The sequence below is a fragment of the Alexandromys fortis genome, unplaced genomic scaffold, assembly GCF_014885135.2.
Source record: "Alexandromys fortis isolate MF-2015 unplaced genomic scaffold, M_Fortis_MF-2015_v1.1 scaffold_120, whole genome shotgun sequence".
Taxonomy (NCBI): domain Eukaryota; kingdom Metazoa; phylum Chordata; class Mammalia; order Rodentia; family Cricetidae; genus Alexandromys; species Alexandromys fortis.
This window is the reverse complement of record NW_026067999.1, coordinates 4,720,442-4,737,360: the sequence shown is the minus strand read 5'-3', so window position 1 is coordinate 4,737,360 and position 16,919 is coordinate 4,720,442. Positions and strand designations below refer to the sequence as shown.

The 16,919-nt window shown below is 44.0% G+C and overlaps 1 protein-coding gene and 1 pseudogene across 1 annotated transcript in view; both read right to left on the bottom strand.

Annotated features, from left to right (window-relative positions):
- The window catches only part of Gpm6b (glycoprotein M6B), a 171,745-nt gene that overhangs the window by 72,096 nt on the left and 82,730 nt on the right, over positions 1-16,919 (bottom strand). The window lies entirely within an intron of this gene.
- On the bottom strand, positions 13,231-14,337 carry LOC126512685 (activator of 90 kDa heat shock protein ATPase homolog 1-like; annotated as a pseudogene).

Sequence of the window (16,919 nt, the reverse complement as noted above, 5' to 3'; positions counted from 1 at the left end):
CTCTCTCTNCTCTCTCCGGGCAAACCTCTCCCAGGCCTTAAGTAGGCATGGGCTGCCAACCCCGACCTGCCAGGTGGGCACTGCCCATAGGGTCACGCATATGCAGACAGCTGATAATCATTGCGTGATCATAGCATAGGTCAGGCCTTAGCCATCTCAGGAGTTGATTATACATCTCCATCAGGTGTGACACCATGCAGCTCGCTACATTCACCTGCTGAGCCATCTTGTTGGTTTCCATTTGGGGATTTTGAGGCATAGTCTTGCTATGTAGTCCTGGCTGGCCTGTAACTAGTTATGTAGATCAGGCTGGCCCTATATTTATAAAGTTCTTCCTTGCCTCTACCTCTCTTTAGTGCTGGGATTACATTGCTCTTCTTGATCCCTAACCCCATCAGATGCCTCCCATATACCCCAACCCCAATGCTCTCCTTCTCATCAAAGGCATCTTTACCCCCAACACTTTAGAATCATAGCTCTGCTACTTACCAGCTAAGCCGCATTGGGAAGTTAGCTAGCTTCTACTTCCATGGGTGTAGTTCAACATCTGCTTAGTGGTTGCAGTAATATATTCCCATACCACCATATAATATATAGTTTGGAACAACCATTCAAGGTAGACAATGTCCCTCTATACTGTGCATGCATGCTATCTATAAAAGATGTATCAACCATAACTCATCCACATTAGTACTAAAGAGATGTGGGCCAGGAGGTCAATAGTTCAAATCCGTCTTTACCCCATTCTTTTACCTTCTCTGACCTCAGACTTGTATCATTAACAGTGGCCAATTGCAATTTCCACAATTGCCTACCTGAAACTAAAAATCAAACTTTATTTTCCCAAACATTTTCATGGAGTTTCCCCCTCATCTGCAATGAAAATATTTCCCATGAGACCAGGCTGTCTATCAGTGGCACACACGAATTGCCCTCCTCTCTGCTAAACCAAGGGTGTCTGCTCCACTGCCAGGGCCCCTCACAATTAACCTTCGTGCATCCTCTAGCCTCTGCTTCTTGGACCAGTTTTCTCCTCACTCTTCCTTGCCTTCCAACTTGATATATGTCTCTTCAATTTCAAGGTACAACTCAAGGGTCGTGTGAAACCATGATTTGGTTCTCACTGTCTATGTTCCCCCAACATATCTCATTATAATACATTATCTTTCATGTATGTCAGGCTTATAGCTCCTTAAGATTTCTCTATGTCCCCCCCCCCTCTGGTGCCATGTCATAGAAACTTATGCCCTTTGATTTGAAAATTACTGTGTAATTTCTCTATCTTAAGTAACAAAATAACCACACACCATCATCTCTATCCGGGAACTGTTAAGTATCCAGGCATGTACTATAGTCGCAGATACTTGTGAGGGTGAGACAGGAGGATCACTTGAATCCAGGAGTTCAGTAATAGCTTGGGTAACATAACAAGATCCTCTTTACCCCTTCTCAAAACAAATGAAGAGGGCTCTGTGTGTGTGTGTGTGTGTGTCTGTGTGTGTGTGTCTGTGTGTGTGTGTCTGTGTGTCTCGGTTGATAAAGTGCTTGGTTTGCAGGCATAAGGACCTGAGTTTAATCTCTGGAACTCACATAAAAAAGACAGGAGTGGTGGTGTCCATTTCTTAATCCAGCCCTGGGGAGTTAGGGACAGAATTTTTGGGCCTACTGGCCATCCAGTGTAGCCTAATTGATGATATCTGGGCCAATGAGAGATGCTATCTCAAATAAGGGAGACGGCATTCCTGAGGATGACACCCAAGGGTGTCGTCTAGCTTTCACTTGCTCACTCTGTCTGTCTGTCTGTCTGTCTCTCACAGCTAAAACAAAACAAAAAAATGTTAAGCAAATATCATTTCATTACCAGATGGAATTTGGCAAACAATACAGTGCACATTTATGTATCTAATGCATTGTATCCCTAGAGCTCAATACATAGAAATGCTGCTAAGTAGCTTTCATTTTCCACCTATGGTTTGTGAAGCCCAGGGGGCCCCACACGACCTCACTGTGGAACAGGGAACACATCCATCTGTCAGCAGCAATTGTTTTATTGACCTGATTAAAGAACAACTATGTCCATGGTCAAAAAGATCTATCCAAACACATCAGCCTCAGCTACACAGGAGCAATAATTAGAGATTCATTATGCCTGCATTAAAATATGAGTCAGTGGGCACAGCCCAGATTCATGCATTATTAACATTTACCCAACTTATTTCTCTTGCTGGTTATGATGTGTGATTAGAGCCAGAGCCCATTTTTAAACAAAACCAACCAAATACAGCTTTTCTAAGGTAGTCCAGACATACCTTATAATTCACCGAACTGAATACACTGTTGTGAACACATTCCCAGCTTTCTGCTTACTGTAATTGGCACCATGATCTGATTTTGAATGTTTTTATTCCCCCTAAAAGAAAGCCTAATCCCACCAGCACTCAGCCCCTATCCTTCCTGCTAGCCCTGACACAAAGAAGCAATACTTTCTTTATAAAATTGCCTTTTCTGGACACTTAACATGCAACTAAAAAAACACTGCAGGCGTTTTTCACTTAGCATAATTTCTCATCTTTTTTCACTTAGCGTGATTTCTAAAGGTCACCCACACTTAGCATGTTTTTTTGATTGCTGTGTCACATCCCATTGCAGTACATAGCAAATTTTGTTCCTTCATTTGAGTTTTGACTTTTGGGCTATCATTAATATTAACGTTACAGATAAGCCTTTGTGTGAACCAAGTTTTCAATTCTCCTTGTTGTATATACCTAGAGGTGGGAAGAATATTTGGGCCATATGGGAACTCTATGTTTAGCCATTTGAGAGTCTGCCAGGCTGTTTTCCAAAGTGGCTAGCCTACACATTTTTTCCATTTCTACCAGTACTGTGAGAGTTTTGAATTTTCCACACCCTCATCAACACTTCTTTTCTGTATGTTTGATTCTGGCAGGTGTGATGTGATATCTCATTGTGGTTTTGTTTTGTGGGTCCCAAAGGACATGTTTTCATGCACTTCTCTGCATATCTTTTTAGGGGTGTTGTATTAAATCTTTTACTTTGATTCTGAGTTGCCAATTGTGAGTTCCTTTTATACATTCTTGATGCAAGTCTCGTAGATTCAATTCTATTGAGACAGGGTCTCACAATGTAGACCAGGCTGACCTTGACCTTACAAAGATCTGACTGCCTCTGTTTCCTGAGTGTTGGCCCTAAAGGCATGTGCCACTCTGCCAAGCTCTACACTCACTCTCTTTTAAATATTTTCTTTTAATTCCGTGGATTACATTTCTATTTTCTGATAGTATCCTTTGCAATACAAATGTTTTAAATTTTGATAAAAATGCCAATGTATCTATTATCCCCTTTGTTCCTTATATTTCTGGTGTTGTATCTAAGAAGTATGTGTGTGTGTGTGCGCGCGTGCGTGCGCGCGCCCACGCACACATGTGCATTCATGGGAATCAGTTCTCAGCTTTTTCCATGTGGGTCCCTGGGATCAAACTCAGGTCGTCAGGCACAGTTACAAGTACCTTTATGCATTGAGCCATCTTGCCCGCCCATTTAAGTTTCTCCATTGTTTTAACATGAAGCAACACCGAGAGAGCAAGAGCTGGGATCTAGCTTGCCTCCATTTACTCAAGTGTCTCCTGCTACTATTAGCCAGGATGGTCTCTTTTTGCACAGCAGAAAGCTGAGCACTTGAAAGGCTTCCAAGTCTATTTATTTAGGAAAAATTGCCAAGTTCCAGCTCACAGGATTTTTGTTCATTGGCAAGAAATAGACTTCCATCTTCCCTCTTCCAACAGTCCAAATGCTTCCAGTACATGCAGAAGGTAGAGTTTATTTTTCCCTGCAAAGATTGAGGGTGCAAAACTGATTTTTCTTTGCATCGATTTTTAACTGTCACTTAGATTGCAGGTGCCAGCTAGTTATGAGTGTTTTATTTAAGTCATTAACATTCCACCACTTTTTATTGAGACAACGTCTTAAGTAGCCCATGCCACACCAACTTTTAGAGGGGCAGTGGATGTAGCTTGAGGCTTAAACTCTTGCCTCTTATAACAAAGCCTTGGGTTCAATCTGCAATAATGCTAAAAATGAGGGAAAAAATGGAAGAAAAGGTAATTTTCAAAAAACCTAACGATCATCAATAACACATTAAATAAATACAGTTAAATTTTCTGAAATTACATTGTATTACTTGCCAATGACTTTGTCTCTCAAAATCTCCTTTCAACAAATAAGGATCTCTGGTCTTTATAGATTCCAGTGTATTATTTCTCAAAGAAATGTATAAACGCCCTATCTAAATTCTAACGCAGTACTAATCCCATTTACATTTCATTTTCCATAGATTGAATATATGAATTATGGTTCAATTCAGCCCCCTTCTCAGCATTTACTCAGGCCCTCTCCATAGCCATCTCTTTACAGGAAATGTGTTTGCTAATCCACTAGCCACTCAGCTGCAAGGAGATTAATGCTACTGCATTAGAAAATGGCCCCTATAGATCATGCCAAATGAGTAATTCCCAATATTGGACTTTGTAGTAAAGCCAAAAGGGCCCTCCAAATGATGACTTTTACGTTCACTGTCTATCAAGGTTCTTTTCCAAGTAACTTTACTAAAACAGTGTTTTAAATATTAACTGTTCATTAGAATTTCCTATCACTCTGTTTTGAAATGGTGCTGGCCATGGAACCCAGAGTTTTGTACGTGCTAGGCAGATACACCCCCACTGAGCTACACCCCCAGACTCTGCTGCAAGTTTTTAACCACCTTTGTTTCAAGACATCAAAGGTGAAGTAGAAAAGAAACACCTACATTTTTTCCTATATCTAAGCCTAGAACTACATGAATATTCAATGGCCATTACAAAGATATTAAGGCAGTTACCACCCCCTCCAGACAAATCAAGAACTTCAAACACATTTCCTGCGACTCCAACTTCTGTTGCATCTTACGAATGTCCCTTGACCAGCTCTTCTACACCCCAAACAGCCTCACAACATTTCGCCTTGGGACTCATCTTTCTGATTGTGGAGGCTATCCTGGATGGAGAGGGGCTTGTCTTATGATAGTCTTATTGGCTTATGAAAGCATAATCCTATGATCATATTTAAATGGACCTCAGAAAGGGCACTCCCCTGGGATAGAAAGGGTGTGTAAGAGAATGTCAGTAATACAGAAACCTAACAGAAAAGTTCAAAGGTGCAGGAGAGCTGGCTCACTTGGTAAAGCACTTGGAGTGCAAGCATGAAGACCGGAGGCCTGACCCTAGTACCCATATAAATAGCCTGGTCTGGCAGGTATAGGCCTGTTACTGCCCTGCTGTGGAGGCAGAGTCAGGAGGGTCCCTGGGGCTGGCTGGCCATCTGATGGAGCCAAACTGATGAGCTTCAGGTTCAGTAAGAAACCCTGTCTCATAAAATAAGGGAGGGAAAAAATTTACAAAAAAGAAAGAAAGAAAATAAGGTGGGGGTCGGTGAGATTGCTCAGTGGGTCAAAGAGCTTGCTGTGCAGCTTGACTACCTGAATTCAACCTGGGACCTTTATAAAAAGCCAGGTGTAGTGGCACACATCTGGATTCCTGGCGCTCCTGAGGCAGGATGGGAGGCAGAGACAAGAGAATCAACTGGAAGCGCACGGACTAGCTGGTCTAGGGTACATCGTGGGGCAGACAAAACAGAAACCCAAACAAAGAAACAAACAAGGTAGGAGAGAATCCACTCCTCAAAGTTGTCCTCTAACCTCCAAATACAATAACAATAAGTCACCATTTTAATATGATGGAAGGAGATTGCAAAAGACATCCAACATACACTTCCGGAGCACGCACATGCACATCCCACTTCTCAAAAGGCAAAAAGTGACAGAGACGTTGAAAGAAAGAATATAAAGGGAAGCCAGGGCATGCTGGCTCATGCCCATAATCCTAACACTAGGGAGGCGGTGGCAAGAGGATTAAGAGTTCAGAGGCATCCTCAGCTACACAGTGAGTTCTAGGCCAAACTAGACTGCGTGAGATCCTTTTTCAAATACATGCACGCACACATAGGCAAGCATGGTGGTGCATACCTATAGTTTCAGCAAGAGGCATACTATGAGTTTGAGGTCAGTCTGGACTACAGAACAAGATCCAGGACATCCAGGGCTGTATAGCAACACACTCTCAAACCAGCAAAATGATGCATACAAACAGATGTGAATGAAATAAGTAAAGCGCTGGTATAGTAATGAGACGATCGTTTCTTGGAACGTGTTCTAACAGAATTAGAGAAAAAAAGGGCTGATTAGAAAGATTGTCAGGGATAGAGCTGTCTGGATGTCCCCCAGTCCTTTCTTTACAACTCCAGTATTCTGGGAACGCTTGTAGCACCACCAATCTCCTGCCCCATTCATTTGGACATACTCATGTATTGCTGTACACTCTCAGTTCTTTTGGGCACAGAGTCACTTCCTGGAGGCTGATGTATGCATGAGTGCACTGTAAATATAAACAAATGCATGATGGAACAATTGAGTATAATCAGCTTAAAGCTAAGTGCAATCGATTATTCTGGATTCTCCTAACAGTCATCGTAATATTAAGACAATAAAGCTAGCAATTCCCCTTGCATAGAAGTGGTAAAGTCATCAACACCATGATTGTTCTGGGTTGAATGTAAAATGCCCTCCCTCTGAGGGCCCATGGCTTTGAATACTTGGTCCTCAGCTGGTAGTGCGCTTTTGGGAGGTTGTAGAGCCTGCAGGAGGTGAAGTTTAGCTGACGGAAGTAGTGCCAGAAGGGTTGGTCTTCAACCCCATGAACACACACACACACACACACACACACACAGGACTAAAAAATAATAGGCCTGGGAGATGACTCAGTGGGTAAAGGCAAGCTGCTATCAAGCCTGATGATCTGAGTTCAATCCCCAGGACTCACAAGATGGCAAAAAAGAAACAGCTCTCTCAAGCTGTCTTCTGAACGTTATGTGCATGCAAGTGGTACGCATGTCGTTACACATATATAGAAACAATAAAAAGTGTGATACAATGTTCTTAAAATGAAAATAAAAAATGTTTAAAAATATAACAAAACACTGGGCAGTGGTGGCACATGCCTTTAATCCCATCACTTGGGAGGCAGAAGCAGAGGCAGATAGATCTCTGAGTTGGAGGCCAGCTGATCTACAAAGTGAGTGTCTAGGACAGACAGGACTACACAGAGAAACCCTATCTTGAAAAACAACAACAACAACAACAACAAAATACAATCACACATCCAATAATGATACTTTAGTTAATAATGGAGCACATAGGCGATTTCTTATGAAAACAAAATAATAAAAAACCCCGCCAAACCAGATAGCAAATATTTGAAATCTTGCTGTCCATATGATCTTTGTTACCACTTCTCATTTCTACCATTAATTCTAGCACAAAAGCAGCCCCGAGCACGATGGAAAGAGTGGCCATGGTCATGTTTCAACAAAAGTTTAGTTATTAAATCAGGTGGCTGAAAACCACAGAGAAACCCTGTCTCGAAAAACCAAAAACCAAAAACCAAAAAAATAAAAACAACAGGTGGCTGAATCATGTGCTGTGGTACAAGCATAGGTAACAGTTGGAAGAATGTACACCCTCCCCCCTTTAGAGACAGCGTCTATTAAGTAGCTCTGGTTATCTTGTGACTTACTATATAGCCCAGACTGGCCTTGAACTCACAAAAATCCACCTGCCTATGCCTCCCAAATGCTGGGATTAAAGGTGTGCTCCATCATGTCAAGCAAATGTGCACTTCTTATCTCTGAGAATGCTAGTTTGATGATGGTACATGTCACTTATATTTAACCATTGTTATTTAGTCTTTAAAATTGTTCTAATTGGCACAACTGACAAAATGATACTAATAAAGAATACAGCGGAAGCTTCATATGATGGGGTACACCTGTATTCCCAGTACTTGGGAGGTTGAGGCGGGAGGATAGCAGACCTTGTCTCAAAAAGAAAAAAAAAAGTTATTGCATAGATAACAATCAGATACTAGATTTATTAGCGAATATCTTAATTTGATTTTGCTTGGGTGGGTTTTTGTTTTTGAGACAAAAGTCTTGCTGTGTAGCCTCCAACAGAGAGCAAGCATCCTGCATCTGTCTCCTCCGTCCAGGGATTCTGGGTATGCACCACTGTGCCTTGCTGGGGACCCTGCTTTTTATGTTCTTCGCCTGTCCCCCCTCTCCCACAGCTGCCTGCACCTTTCCAAATTCTCCTAACCTCCCACAGGACAAACAGAATTCTGGTGTTTTGTTACTACTGTTTGGGGATGGAGATTACAATTTCACCTTTTATAGGCATCACATGGTATGGGAATGGGTACAGAACACATTGAAAAGTGGGGTTCCTGGATCAACGAGTCAGCGAATTTATGACTGTGATCCCAAGGGACTCGCCATTCCCCACCTTGTTCTAGATTCCTCGATGGCACACCTGGGTACCTTCTGACCACATTGGTGCTAGGAGAAAGAAAAGCTGAAACACTGTTTCCTATGTTTGTCCCCAAGACTACCCTATGCACAATGATTTCATAGAAGGCTTCACAGGACGCAGCTCGTTGAACTTCCAGGCAGTGTTTATTAACAATTGCATAAGGGCGTACCAACGGGTCCTAAGGGGCAAAGATGGCGCAGAGCCGAGGAGGACCCATATGCAGACTTTCTTCTGCTCTCTCCCTCCCAGGAAAGGTGATACCTGGCATGCTTTGCCCCAGCAATGAAAACGTGTCTCCTATATAAAAGTTCTACCGAGAGAAGCCCATTTAAGAGGCAGCTTGGGCCCACAGGCATCCTCTGCCTACCCATGGCAAGGTTCCAGAATCTAGGAAGGAAAGCCAGCACTCAGCATCAACCATATCCACAACACAATTAGGCAACCTAAAGCAGCTTGACAAGGGAGTTGGTGAGGAGGGGGAGAATGTCCTTGTCCTTTAGAGAATAGCTCATCACCTAAATTCTCTTATGTAAAGGAGACAGACAGACAGACACAAGTGCCCATACATGCACACCACACACACACACACACACACACACACACACACACACACACACACTCCCCTTTAGAGATAGCTCTGCCATGCCAAATCTTCCCTGCACTGTCTAGCAAAGTGAAGTCTTTTCAGATCAGCCAGCCAGTTAGTTTGACTGTATACCACCAAAGGCAGGAAGTGAGTGTGGCTTTGGGCAAACCATGGCTCCGTGGGATCAACTCTGATTGGCCAGCTGCTTGCCTTGAACTACTTCACACCATTTGAACTGAACCGCAGCTCACTCCAGGCTGCCGCAGGGAAATGTGCCCGGCATGACAAAACTGTCTCCGAACAAAATTACTATTTATCGCTAGCTGCTGCTTGAGAGAGAGAGAGAGAGAGAGAGAGAGAGAGAGAGAGAGAGAGAGAGAAAATGACCCTATTCTTTCATTCTTCAGCACTACAAAGGGCCAAGAGGGAACAGGGCTAATACTGGCTTCAGGGATTTTCATGAAAGACTCTACCAGCTCAGCGAGAAAGCAGGATACAGAATAGATAGCCTTCGGTTTGGAAGTAGGGGTTTAAATACACAAATTCCTGAACAGGCATTTTTCTCTTTAGAGCAAGTATTTTTCTAGGGATTCTCTCTATTGGTGCAGCTATTTTGAATGCCTAGTTCTCCGAAATCATCAAGGCTTAATAGACTACACGCACGGATAGAAAACGCTAGGGTTACAGGCAAGTACAACAACGCCGGGTGGTTTACATTTGTGTTGAGGATTCGAACTCCGATCCTCATGCTTGTCCACCCACTGAGCCATTTTCCTAGCCCTTGACCTGGACTTACAATGCCACTAATAAGCCTGCTCAGTTTGAGCTTTTTTAGAAGTGGAATTCTATGAAACGTTCTCTTGAGATACTCTGCTGTCTTGCTGCATGTTCCGGTAGCTTATTCCCTCTCAGAGCTGTGTAGAAATTCGTGACAGGACTAAACCATGGCTTATTTAGCCAGTCTCCTTCAAAAGGCATTTGGACTGTTTTACATTTACTGTTAGGAGGAAGAAGAGTTCAATGCATTCATTTTCCAAAATGTTAGTAAGAATATTCAAAGTAACTAAATAGCAGGCTCATGATCAAGCACGCATATTCTAAGTATTCCCTCGATGAGTGTGGCACCCCTCCCCCACCAGTATAACCCATGTGACCAAAGCCAAGAGCAGGTAGCTTCCCAGGAGACCGTCTCTATTTTAAATCACCCCAAAGCCAGGAGCAGCCCCAAAATCTTTATACTTACAGCACAGCCTCCAACTGAGATGGTTCTCTCAGTGCACAAGGTTAAGCCCCAATTCTAGAGCATCCTCTGTCATTAGTTGATGACCTCCTCGGGGGGTCATGCTTGGCTTTGGTTTCAAAGTCTAGCAAATGAAGGAATGCAGCAAGATGGACGCCGGGGCCCTTTGCGGCTCCTGTCAGTCAAAGAACCCCATTGAACACTGGGATCCTTGTGGCGATCCCCCGTTGTTAATAGGGAATTACCATTTTCCTGCTTGCTGCCTGTCCAGTTTCTTACATATCACAATTAAACCATCATTTAGCCATCTCTGCATATGGTGGGATAATTGTAGCTTTTGCTTGTCCCACAGATGGGCTCTCCTCCAAGTCTTTGTGGCTTCTCTGCAAACATCTTCTAATTATCTACATGCTTCTAAAAAGGAGCTCCCAATGGATTCTAATATTTTAGTCAAGTAGACCAAAGGTGATGAAGGAGAGAGAATCCAGACAATGAAGGGATCAGTCAGCCTTCCTATTCAAAGTCTGGGAGAGGGGTAGCAGCAGCCAGGCTGGGCATCCCCGTCCTACTACCTACAACTTTGCATCTCAGGAGGGCCATTAAGTTGTACAGCTGCCTGCTCCTCCACAGTTCTTCCTTCAGATCCAGCTAGTCAGTACCCCCAGGTGAGCCCAAGGTATGAATGCAAAATATTCAAGCCTTGGGAAGACACACTTTACCAGTTTTCTTCAGACTCTCCTGCCTCCTCAGGATCCCTGCAATGACGTTCACCCAGTCAGACGTTTAATCACATTCTAGCAAAGTCTCTTTTTACTGTGTAAGGTAGGAGATTCATGGGTTCTGGGGAGTATTGGCCAGGGCATCTATGGGAGTTGTTCATTATTCTGCCTTGCAGAAGTGAGGCCAAACAATCCAGAAAGAAGCAATAATTATTTGCTAAAATCTCTCTTGTTTATTTGTTTTTTTGAGAAAGGATCATACTATGTAACTTTGGCTCTCCTGGCACTTACTCTGTAGACCAGGCTGGCCTCAAACTCAGAGATCCACCTGCCTTCTACATCCTGAGGGCTGGGATTAAAGGCTTGAGCCATCATGCCAAGCCAAAAGTCTTAATTTATGATTTTCTTGTTTGGTTACTATAAATATTTCATAGTATGTTACCACATTGGAACACGGGCTTTTGGGAAACCTGCATCTATGTTCCTCAGCTGTGGTTATTCATATCTGGCTCTAGAATAAACTAGCTCTTACTTCCTTTGTATCTTGGTGATGACACCACCACCCCATATAATGCCTCTTCCTGGCTCTTGAGGAAACCCTTGGGTTTATTTTATAAGATGGGTCTGACAGCTGCATGTCATCTCCAGTGGAAACAACCTAAATGCATTCTTTCAATAAGCCTTTTTTGAGCACCCACTGGACAGTAGGAGGGTGCAAGGACACCAGAGACTCGCAATACCAGGTTCCTCTGGAGTCTGTGCCTTAACGAAGCACACAGCACACAGACCAGGAAGGTGTTTTTCCTTTTGTGTGCATACATGTGCTTGCATGTGCTGTAGGTGTACAGTATGGGCACACCATAAGAAATAGGTCAGGAATCGGGGCTGGGAACATAGCTTAGTTGGTAGAATGCTTGCCTAACCATGCAGGGGACCCTAAGTTCAATTCTCAGGACCGTATAGCCCAAGCATTGTGGTACATGTCTATAACCCCAGCACTGGGTGGTAGAGGCAGCAGAATCAGGAGTTCTAGATCATCTTCAGCTACATAGCCACTCTGAGGTTAGCCTGAGCCACACAGAATCCTGCCTCAAAGAACTCAAACAAACAAAACAGTCAACCAAAACTATGTATGTATTGTGAAGGAAACCTCGTGAAAATAAACTGTGTTTGCAGCCAGGTCTACCCTAACCCCTCCCTCATCTAGGACCTGCTGGAGCTCATGAAGGGACTGGTCCCGTGGAACAACCCCTGAAGGATCTCCACGACTTGGGGGTGGCCACAGGCTATCCCAGAGGAGTTCCAGTGAGGATCCAATGATGGTGGTGTACCAGAAACCAGTGTTCTTGAACCAGCCCAGTGACTCATTGCAGGGAACATTTGGTAGTCGAGCTGGTTGGACAAAAGGGTGTACTATGCGACACACGGCTCCCAGTGCCACCAGGATGCACGAAGAGGTGTTGGATTGGTGGGAACAATGGAGGAGTGAATAGTATTTTTTTTGTAGTTATTCTGTTTTATTCTTGTTTTTGTTTGTGTGTTTGCTTGCTTGCTATGTTTTGTTTTGGTTTGATTTTTAAAATTTTCTTTTGTGGGGATCCTGCAGGGGTGAGGGGGAGGATATGGAAGGGACCAGTAAGTGAGCAGAATTAGGTGCATGATGTGAAATTCCCAAAGAATCAATGAAAAATTATTTTTTTTAAATAAAGCAACTGCAGAAAGTGATTGATTAGAATTTTAGTACTGTGGAGAGGCTGGGATGGGAAACGTCCAGAGATGTATTAATTACCTTATCTTCAGCTAGTTCTTATCCTCCAGCACAGCCATTCTTTGCTCACCTCTGGGCTAGAATTAATATCTGTGACTAATAGAAACCTTTTGACATCTATTATCTTAGCAAAATACTAGCTTCCACCAACAAGAATGCCATCGGACAGTATCTTGGGCCCATAGAAAACCTTCTTCCATCATGGCTATGCCCACCTCGCTGATCTATGACTTTCTTTTTTCTTTTAAATTTCTGTTTATTTAGCGTATGTACACATAAAAGAGGAATCACCCTCAGGTCTCACCCAGCAGAAAACATGTACAAACCCAAGGTGTATGTGGAAGGGGGGCCCAGCCCCCGGGAATGGTGCAATGCTGTGATCACAAGCCCATTACGAGCGGGCCTGACCGAAGTGTCAAACAGGCTGGAACCCTGCTGCTGGCTCTAAAACAAGTGAGTGCCACCGCCAAAGGTCTGTTTGATGCCCTCAAAGTAATACTGCTGCCAGCCTTGCCGCGTCTGCTCTTCCTCAGGAGCAGGGATGCTCTCGCCTTCCATGCACAGCTCTGTCTCTCGGTTCTTGCCAACAAAGGTCAAAGAGATGGTAGCAAAGTGCCCCTCTAGCCATGACTTAAAACTGCTACTTCATAGCGATGTGTTTCTTAGGGACCAGATCAGTAAACTCTCTGGTGACATTGCCGTCAACCATGTGGAGCACCTCCTAAGGCTGCAGGAGCCTGGGGAAAGGCCTGCACCCACTCCTAGGTGATAAGCATTCTTTAGAGCTTGTTGGTGACTTGGGGAAGGTCTCTTTAAGAAAGATCTTACAAGTGAGGATTTTGAGCCGGGTGGTGGCGCACGCCTTTAATCCCAGCACTCGGGAGGCAGGGGCAGGCGGATCTCCCTGAGTTCGAGGCCAGCCTGGTCTACAAGAGCTAGTTCCAGGACAGGAACCAAAAAAAGAAAAGAAAAAAAAAAGTAACGTACAAGTGAGGATTTTGACACCAACAGGTTTGACCTGGCTTTTTGAAGGAGCAGACTTAGCCTGGCATACCCCAGTCTTTAGTGCTGGTCTACCCACTGGGTCTACTGACTCTGCGTTCACTGTGGGCAAATCATGCCCTGAGTGAACTCTGTTTTGACGGTGCTGATGGAAACCCCATTGCTTCTTTTAGACGCTTCACCCCTTCTTCCTTCATTAAGACCCTGAGATTTGTGTCAGGCTCATCTTTGGCAAGGCACACACTAATCTCACTTCATCCACACTGTTTTCAGGAAACAAACTGGGGACTTCCACATGTCCATTGTATTGTACTCCTGATTTAGAGGTACCTGTCCAGTTTAGTTTGATGGTCTACTCATGAAAGACAGTAAGTTTGCCTCTCTCTTGCCCTCCTCATCTTCTACTAGAACTGCCAGGAACAGAGTTTTCAGCTTTTCTGTGGACCGATTTGAAGCATCCCTTTCTGTCCAGTGCCAGTGGTTGAAGTTGGTGGGATCTGTCCACTCCTTCAAGAGCCAGCGTGGATCTCCCTCACCCCACTTGGCCATCAGCTCACTTATCCCTCACCGATACCAGTTCCCAAGCAGCCACTGCCACAACCTCAGGACTGCTCGGTCCCAGCTGCCCCGCAGTGCCTGGAAACTAATAGAAGCGGCAATAGCTCCTCCTGGCTTGCTTTTTCAATCTATGACTTTTTTGTTTTTTTAAAACTATAAAAACTTCACGAAACTGTTTCCATGTTGGAAAATAAAAGTTGTAGTAACCTCAATTTGTGATCCCAGGCCAAAATGGCTCCAGAATAAACTATCTCTTATACCCTTTAGGAAGACAGCTTTTTTTTTTTTGGTGTGTGTGTGTGTGTGTGTGTTAATGTGAAGATGCCATAAGGAAACCTTCTGATTTATAGGCTACTTTTTTTAAGTACCAAAAAAAATAATAATTTGTTAGTGATTTTATTCATTTGGCGACTGTGCTTGTCTTCTATGTGTCAGAAGCCAGAAGTATACCAGAAGTATACCAGAAGTATACCGGAAGTATACCAGAAGTATACCAGAAGTATACCGGAAGTATACCAGAAGCATACCAGAAGTATACCGGAAGTATACCAGAAGCATACCAGAAGTATACCGGAAGTATACCCAAAGTATACCAGAAGTATACCCAAAGTATACCCGAAGTATACCAGAAGTATACTGGAAGTATACCGGAAGTATACCCGAAGTATACCAGAAGTATACCAGAAGGCAGAAAGAATTTAATTGGTCTCATGGGACGCTGACAATTCAAAAGAAGTCGAGAGGAGAGGGAGCACCATTTACTAGTGGTTTGAAAAACGTGTTTGTATGAGATGCTCATCACATCTGTGCTACAGAAATAGTACCCTGATGCTTCAGTACTCATGGACACCACACAAAACCATCTATTTCCTACTTTAGCATAAGGTAAGGATGGTTTCGTGGAGTGTCCATCTTCCTATAGGAGTATCTTTTGTAGTGGCCATGATTATTCTGTCTGCTTTCTTCTCTGAAGTTCATAGCTACTTAGGATTACAATCCTTTTTCTGCCTTTCCTTTTTGGACCTAATGTGTCTACCTCTATCCCTATGCCCAGTCAGTCTTGTCTTCTAGGACTCCAGTAACAGTACACCTGAAATTCTCATGGGATTTCATGATGGTTTTGATGTAACTTCCCTATAATTTCTGAAAGGATACAGATTATTCTACGTCCCTCTGGATTCCTGCTTTGCACCTTTGATAGTATGCTGGTGTATGGAGATGTCTCAATAGTGTCTGTAGTAATTCCCCTTAGAAACAATTCTAGCAGGGTTGGAGGGCTAGCTCAGCTGTTAAGAGTGCATGCTGCTCTTGCAGAGGATCCATGTTCAGTTCCTAGCAGCCACATCAGATAGCTCGTGACTGCTTGCAATTCCAGCTCTAGGGGATGCAACACCCTCCTCTGGTCTCCATAGGCACCTGTACTCATACCACAGGCGCGCACACACACACACACACAGACACACAGACACACACACATACCACACACACAGATACTTCAAAATAAAATGAATAGTTCTTTAGAAAATGCAAACAGTCTCTAAAAAAATATTCATTTTAAGATTTTTCATTCACCTTTTCCAAAATACAAGAAAGACTAATGTTCAGCAGTTTTATAATTTGTAGCAATTTCTAGCTTTGGGGTATAATTTACATACATTAAATCTCACCTATTTTAAGTGTATAATTTAATGAAACTTAGTAATTATATGCAGTGTTATAATTACAATAATCAAGATACAAAGCAGTTCCCTCTGTGCATGGTACCCTAGTGCCTTTCTGCAACTCACCACCTTTCCCAGATCCCTGATTTTCCCTTTCATTGATCAGTAGCATTCTATAGTGTAGGGATAAGCCCTCCCCTTGGGGGCGGGCTGCCCTCAGGCGTATGTTTACTGATATAGTGCGCGGGCAGAGGCTGCGCGGGCCCTTCCGCTTGCTCTCCTGTTTCCGCTGGCTACCCCGCTGGAACCTTGGTTTTGTGAGTCTGTTTTGTTATTAAATTTGTTTAAATATCAATTATTGGTGATTTATTGATCCGACCGCTGCAGTTGGCCGCCCAACGTGGTGCACAACCCCGCTGTGTCTGCAGCAGGTCAGGCACACAGGCTGCTGACTTCCCCCGCCCGCAGCCGCGCGGCTCGGGACGCGAACGCGGCCCCGAACGCGATCGCCTTAGCCACTCCGCCCCCTCCGCCTCGGGTGACGCCGCCCGCCAGGCTCCCGCCGCAACCCCGCAGTCCTCGGCACTCCAGCGCCCGCCCGCTTTAGGTTAGCAGGCACGGCTTTGTTCCGCGCACCTCCCCCACCGGTTCTAGGCTGCTGCGGCTCGCAGGCAGCTCTTTGTGTTCCTCTCGCAGAGCAGAGGACTTAACCCCTCCCTCTCTGCTTTGACGTTTGGAACCGAACAGGGAAGCTTAAATATTCGCGGTTTTACAACACAAACCGCCACATTGGGCCCCAAGGGGTCATTTGTATAAATTTCAGTCTTGAGGTTCATTTCAGATCAATTCTCCACGTGGATTCAAGTGGACTCTTTCGCCACCTCTGGCAGGAACCAGTCATTACAGGTAAAA